General features: G+C 33.6%; 1 long non-coding RNA gene across 1 annotated transcript; it reads right to left on the bottom strand.

Moving 5' to 3' along the window:
* Nucleotides 1-233: 233 nt before the first annotated feature.
* On the bottom strand, nt 234-1,308 carry LOC126380864 (uncharacterized). The gene is made up of 2 exons (XR_007568571.1): nt 887-1,308; nt 234-675 (listed from the first exon to the last, which is right to left on the bottom strand). It is a non-coding gene; the product is annotated as an uncharacterized LOC126380864 (long non-coding RNA).
* Nucleotides 1,309-7,768: the final 6,460 nt, after the last annotated feature.

Below are 7,768 nucleotides of genomic sequence, written 5' to 3'. Positions count from 1 at the left end.
TTTAATGTACAGAATTGACCTCTCTACAGATTTATTATAAGTATAGATATACGAAAAATGAAAAAAAATATAACTGTATAAACCATTCTAAATCATGTGCTTTGAAAAATGTATTGTGTATTAAAAAATGGTGTATAGAAAATAATAAATTTATTGTGTAATGAATGAAAAAATAGTTTTATTTTTACCTTTAATAAATTGCTTTAGAAGAAAAATAAATAAAAACACCAGAATAAATATAAAATATTTATTGCACTAGAAATGATAATTACACAACTTTTTTGATATGTTTGCGATAAGTGCTTCTGTCTGCGTTAACACTTCATCATAGGAATCCTTATGTACCACGTACTGGGCGCTCATTAAAATGTTTTCTTCAGGGTCCCCGTTGTCATGAGTAACTTGAGGACTGTTCTCTAGATCGACAACTTGGACTCTAATTAGTCGAGTGCCCGGGGTGTGGTGGTTTTGTAGCACGAAGGATGATGTGTCCTTATGACGTATTTTTTTTGAGACGCACTGCACGCTAACATTTCGCTTGGCAGGCTTCCTCTTCTTTGGTTCGCGGTGGAGTCTGGCCAACTCTGGATAATCTTCATCAAAGTTTGCCAGCGGGTCTTGCGCATGTTGTTCGAACATGTACGTGATGTCTTCAGATGACGTCGTCATGTTGATCTGTTAAACAAAAACATAAGATAAGAAAGACATATAAATACAAAAGAAAATAAAGTTTTTCTAAAATAAACACAATTTAGAACTATCTGTATATCTTCCTAGCGTTATTCCGTTTTTACAGGGTCTGCAGACTTATAATTTAGAATTAACGTCACAATACATAAAAAATACAAGTAATATAATAAAAAATAAAATAATAATATTGACTTACCAAGTAGATGCACTCGTGTCGTGTCTAACCTCTTCGAGTTTTAAAAATGAATGACGCACCTTGAAGGTATTAAAGTGTAGATTGCAAATAAAATGCAAAATACACAAAATGCACGATTTTTGCAAAATTTGCTAGAATGACGTATTGTGCTTACCAGTGATGTGTCGTTCCCGAGAATTTTCCCACTTAGGGAATGTACCCAGCAGTAAAAGACGGAAAATTTATGATAAAAAGAGCTTTATTACCTAACCTTTACGCAGATAACATTATAGAGCACAAAAAAGAACAATTTGAAAAAGAAAAACAGCCATTATTTTACTACTAAAAAGTTTTTGCAACGGAAACATTCCCACTTTGGGAACATTCCCGAGAACGGCACATCACTGATGCTAGCAGTTGCTACATTCTTATAAATTCGCTGACTTGATGAATGATGACATCAATGTAGGTCAAGTAATCAACAACCATAAACTCACGATCACGCTCGTAATCCCTAATAGAGTAGGCAGAGACACTAGTTGCTTGTCACTCGTGAAATTAGTCATGAGATTACTCGTATCCTTGAGACAACTTTCATAGGTAAGGAGGTAAAATTTCTTATCTATACTTATAATAAATCTGTAGAGAGGTCAATTCTGTACATTAAATATTTTTTCAAAATAACTATCAGAGGGTGATAAGTGATCGATACTGATGCCAAAAATGCAATCAGTAAAATTTTTGTCTGTCTGTCTGTCTGTCTGTCTGTCTGTCTGTCTGTATGTTCCTTATAGAAACAAAAACTACTGGACGGATTTTAATGAAACTTGGTACAATTATTCTTCACACTCCTGGACAGGTCATAGTATACTTTTCATCACGCTACAATCAATAGGAGCAGAGTAGTGAAGGGAAATCCTTTTGTATGAAAAACCTAAACCACTCAAGTTAGACATTTGAAATTTGGCATGCAGGTACCTTAGATACCGTAGAGGTGCACTAAGAAAGGAATTCCCGAAATTCCTACGGGAACGGGAATTAGCGGGAAAATCCTTTTGTATGAAAAATCTAAACCACTCAAGTTAGACTTTTGAAATTTGACATGCAGGTACCTTAGATAACGTAGAGGAGCACTAAGAAAGGAATTCCCGAAATTCCCACGGGAACGGGAATTAGCGGAAAAATATTTTTGTATGAAAAATCTAAACCATTCAAGTTAGATGTTTGAAATTTGTCATGCAGTTACCTTAGATACCGTAGAGGTGTACTAAGAAAGGAATTCCCGAAATTCCCACGGGAACGGGAATTAGCGGGAAAATCCTTTTGTATGAAAAATCTAAACCACTCAAGTTAGACGTTTGAAATTTGGCATGCAGGTACCATAGGTACCGTAGAGGTGCACTAAGAAAGGAATTCCCAAAATTCTCACAGGAACGGGAATTAGCGGGAAATACCTTTTGTATGAAAAATCTAAACCACTCAAGTTAGACATTTGAAATTTAGCATGCAGATACCTTAGGTACCGTGGAGGTGCACTAAGAAAGGAATTCCCGAAATTCTCACGAGAACGGGAATTAGCGGGAAAATCCTTTTGTATGAAAAATCTAAACCACTCAAGTTAGACGTTTGAAATTTGTCATGCAGGTACCTTAGGTACCTTGGAGGTGCACTAAGAAAGGAATTCCCGAAATTCCCACGGGAACGGGAATTGACGGGAAAATCCTTTTGTATGAAAAATCTAAACCATTCAAGTAAGATGTTTAAAATTTGGCACGCAGGTACCTTAGACACCGTAGAGGTGTACTAAGAAAGGAATTCCCGAAATTCCCACGGGAACGGGAATTAGCGGGAAAATCCTTTTGTATGAAAAATCTAAACCACTCAAGTTAGACGTTTGAAATTTGGCATGCAGGTACTTTAGTAAACTTAAAGCTTAGTTGCAACAGGATATTACAAAATTCCCACGGGAACGGTAGTTAGCGGGAAAAAACATTTGTATGAAAAAATCAAATCTAAATAAAAGGAGAAACTGACTGACTCAGTGACTGACATATCAACGCATAGCCTGAACGGCTAAATGTAGGCATTTGAAATTTGGAAGGGACATAGCTTAGGTACCGTAGAGGTGCACTAAGAAAGGAATTCCCGGAATTCCCACGGGAACGGAAATTAGCGGGAAAATCCTTTTGTATGAAAAATCTAAACCGCTTAAGTTAGACGCTTGAAATTTGGCATGCAGGTACTTTAGTTAACTTAAACCTTAGTTGCAACAGGATATTGCAAAATTCCCACGGAAACGGGAGTTAGCGGGAAAAAAACATTTGTATGAAAAAATCGAAACCGCGTAAGATAGATGTTTTCAATTCAATTCAATTAAATTATTTATTGCATTCCATGTAGTACAATGGGGTGTTACATAGGCATAGGAACTAAAACATGGACCCTGTAGGGCACAGCAACGTTGAAGGGAAGAGAGGAAGTGTGTATTAAAATTAAAACTCAATGAACAATCAATTAAAAAAAAATCAATTCAATCAATTGATTCAATCTAGCATGCATGCATACCTTAGTAAATATAAAGTTTATTTTTGGCTGTATTTTGAAAAATGAGAGTTATTGGGAAAAAAATTGTATGAAAAAATCTAAACTGCATAAGTTAGATGCTTGAAATTTGATATGCACTCCCACACACACAAAGATCTCTCTCTTATATAACACGCCACGCGGACGAAGTCGCGGGCAAAAGCTAGTGATAAAATAAAAAAAACATTTATATTGAATATAATATTTTATTGTATAAAAAAATTAGAAAGTACTTATAAAACATTAAATAAGTATAGTAAATTTTGTTAGTAAACTTAAACTATGTTAGGAAATAAGTACAATGTACAATTATTCGTAACCAATTTTATACAAATTTAAGTTAATATTAAGTAAGTAATAATTTATTATATTACTACTTATGATTATTTGAGATGGTCTTTAGGTTTTACTCATAATCTAGGTTTTTAAAAGTTAAAGCGTTTCCCCAAGCTCGGGTTCTAATTTTATCGGTACATATCGATCGTTTGTCATCGCTGTTAGATAATGCAACTTTATTTACGCTTTGTGTGAATATTTGATGTTTTATCGACTTGAACAAAATATTTTTTCTTTTAATTATTTCATTATCAAAGAGAACTTTTTCATAGTCTGTAATGGTTAAGTCACGTACTACTGAGGACTTTACGCCTTTAGCCTTTTTGATAACTTGATCACAATTTTTCACGCAATAAAGTTTTGAGCGTAAACCGACAAAGTCAGTAATAATCTTTCCTCCCATCTCATCTTTAAAAAGACCAGGAACTTTTTTGTTTTTAATAGGAAGGCACCATTGGTTTTGCTCGTCGTAATTACTTGTATCGAAATAACTATGAAAAGTACTTTTTATGTCCAGATAAAAATCTTTTGTATGTATTAAATACAAAAACGAGTCGGTATCCATATAGCACAATTGTACTCTATCTTTATAAAAGGGCTTGATGACATTATAGTGAAAGTGAAACATATGGGATTTTGATAACTCTAACACTGTAAACCCTATGTATATTGGTTTATCTAAAACAATCTGGTCGGGCTTCATTTGTATAGCAACTAAGTTCTCCGTGAACACTGAAACACTATGAAAATAAGGACTAGCTATCAATCGCTCCGCTTGGGTAGACTTTTTTGTTATATTGTTTTCATCCTTCCAACTATTAACTAATTGGACATTCACTCTATTTTCGGTATTTTCTAACGTTTTTCCAAATGTACTATTATTAAATAATTTAAATAGGTCCTGCTCAAATACGCTTGTTGCTTTTTTGCGTAACTCGGTATTTAAATCAATATATTGTTTTAAGTATGCGCTCTGTCTAAAGGTAATAACTCGATGGATTTTACGTAATATTAAACCATGCTCTATACACTTTTTTAGGTGTACGTAATGAATCACATATTTGTATTTATTATATAAGTTTGGAACGAGTTTTTTAGTTTTACCACCAGGAGGAATGCACTTTTCTGCACAAAATGGAAGATCGTTGTGGTATTGATGTAAATGGTCAGGATATAACAGATCTACTTCAAGTATGTAACCCCAGGCATTGTTGTCGGGTATACTTGAAACGTTAAAATCATTTAATTCGCTTTCAAGCAAAAACCTGAAATTCGCGTATGGTAAATATTGACACATACTGAAACCATAAAGATTATTACAATCCACATAAACGATATAAGACTCGGGTTGTGATTCATCGTATTCATTAATATATTTATTGTTAGCTTTAGCATAGCGATGCGAACACATACATAATCCACCTCGAATTCCGTCTTGAATCATTCGGGTAATTTCTATGTCAGATATAAGTTCAAGTTTGATTCCTGTTATTAATAACATAGCGTCAAACGATAGGCTTGGCGCTGAGATGTAAAAGGCAGGGTCGAGAGTGTAATGTCGCTTACAGGTCTTACGGAAATTCTGAAATATATCAGTTAACAGAAGAACATCCGATTTGAGATACAAGTCAGTATACTCTCCTAAACTAGTCAAACTAAATCGCGACCATACAGACATCGCGTGATTGTAATCATCATCGGAAATTGGATCATTATTTAATGAATTAAAAAAACAAGACTTCGATGGCAGTGCGGTTTCTTCGTAATTATCCCAACTTGACATATAATCATACGGATACACTCCCTTACGAGTCAATAATTTGAATTTTTCCTCTTCAGGAAAATGACGCCGAAGATAAACAAAATCCTCAGTTTTCATTGTTTTGGTTAGTTTGTCTAAACTCGTTCCTAAGAAATTAAAAGAATCTACGAAACGTAAATGTATGTACTCTTTTTCGTTGATAGGAACAAATTTAGAAAACGAGGTGTACTTTTCCTTCGTTTTAGGTATTATTGTTATTTTTCCAGGAACCTCTCCTAACTGCTTAATAAATAAATGGCAATCGTAGCCAGATAAATTATGGAAAAAGATCGGGATACATTTAGGAACTTTAAATTGTAAATTACAATGACGATGGGCTGCTCCGCGATACTTTCCAGTAATATGACAATGATCTCTAACTTTTTTCCCCCATAAAAAATTATTACAAATGTGGCAATATAAAGATTTTTCGAAATCACGAGCATCACTTTCAGTAAATTTCATTCCTCGATTCGTATTCAATAAAGTATTAATTTCCTTAGCATCATCCAAAAGCATATTTATGAATTTATTAACACAATCTCTACCACGATAAATTCTAAATTGGTTAAAATTAGGATCAATGGAAGACACAATATTATACGCAAACGCCGCGGGCACGTGACATTGCAATTTTGTTGTGTTAGCAGTATCACAGTCATTGTCTTGAATAGGTCGCAGAATTGTTTCGAAATCGGCATAGATAACAAACGGAATGTCTTGTTTTCTGTTGTAATTTTTAAATGTAATAAATGAACCCTCTTCTGGTAAAACAGTAACAGTTCCTTCGCATAAATGACTATTGATGCGTTCAACTGAGTGGAAAAATAACAAACAGTTTTCACAGTAATAAACTTTTTCGTGATGTTTAGTAATTTGGTTTCTAACAAGACGAGTCAAGTCTTTGATTAGACAAAAATGAGACGATGTATCGTTTTCTAGGAACAAAAGATGTACAACTTTACTTTTATCGTTCTTTATGGTCGACTCTGATTTGTATAACGGACCTGTTATTTCTTTACCATTTTTTAATCCATAAACAAAAATACTCAAACTAGGGTTATTTTTTTCAAATATAGAAATATCTGAGAAAGTGATCGGAAAATTTAAGTCTTTAATGTTTAGTACTTGTTGAAAATGGGGATACGATGATACCCGCTCTGGGTGCTTTTTTGAAGGATACAGAGCAGCGGTTACACACCATAAGAAACAAAAGTCATCCTTGTTTTGTATATTGAGGCATGCTTTTTTGTTTCTTATATATTTAGGCAAAGAGATAAAGCTGGAACCGCTTAAAGGCTGATATTTATTTATATTTACTTCAAGGTGTGAATTGCTTAAAAATGTCCAACCACTGTCTCTTTCTTCAAATTCCCCTACTTTATTCAACAGAAAAGAAACAACTTCGTTATAAAGATTATCAAAGTCAAAATTTAAGTGAATTGTAAAGTTCTTTGTAGCAAACGACTTTACTTCTTGTACGTCAGTTTTAGACAAAAGAAAAGATAAAAAAAAATTCGAAGTTAATTTTAACAGAAGTGTGAACTTGTAAGGCGTGATTTACAAGAGATCTAATTTGTTTACGAATGTTGTTTAAAAATAAAGAAGGTAAGTTTTTTGCTTCTTCATTAGATGCAATAATTCGATAACTTACTATACGTCCTTTAAAAGCGGATGTTATGATCTCTACGTTATCATAAAGCGGAGCAGTACAATTATTTTTGTGCTTACTGCTACGGAAATGTCCAGTCCACTGTCTTCCATTAACATTAACATTACACACAGAGCAGTAACCCATTTTAAATAAAATCGAAAATGGTTCAAAAAAAAAAGAACCTTCCTACCAAAATCTATAAAGACACTTTTGTGATATTGTTTTAATTATGAGACGAATTGAGTAAAACCTATAGACTATAAGGCGATCTAAATACTAATTAATATTATAACTTAACATAAACTGCTGGGCACAGGCTTTCTCTTAATCAGACAGAGAGAGAGATAAATTAAAAGTAGTTACATACAATTATTTGAAGCAGGAAATCAGGAGCTCTTCGACTGCGCGAGTAGCGTCGATGTGGACAGTCCTTAAAGATGATTATAAGTTCAACCCGAGTATAATCTGTGAAACATGCATTTATATATTAATATTAATAAATAGGCAAATGTCGATAACCTAAACTAAC

This window comes from Pectinophora gossypiella, unplaced genomic scaffold (genome assembly GCF_024362695.1).
Source record: "Pectinophora gossypiella unplaced genomic scaffold, ilPecGoss1.1 Pgos_30, whole genome shotgun sequence".
In the NCBI taxonomy this organism is placed as follows: domain Eukaryota; kingdom Metazoa; phylum Arthropoda; class Insecta; order Lepidoptera; family Gelechiidae; genus Pectinophora; species Pectinophora gossypiella.
This window is presented reverse-complemented; position numbering and strand designations above follow the sequence as displayed.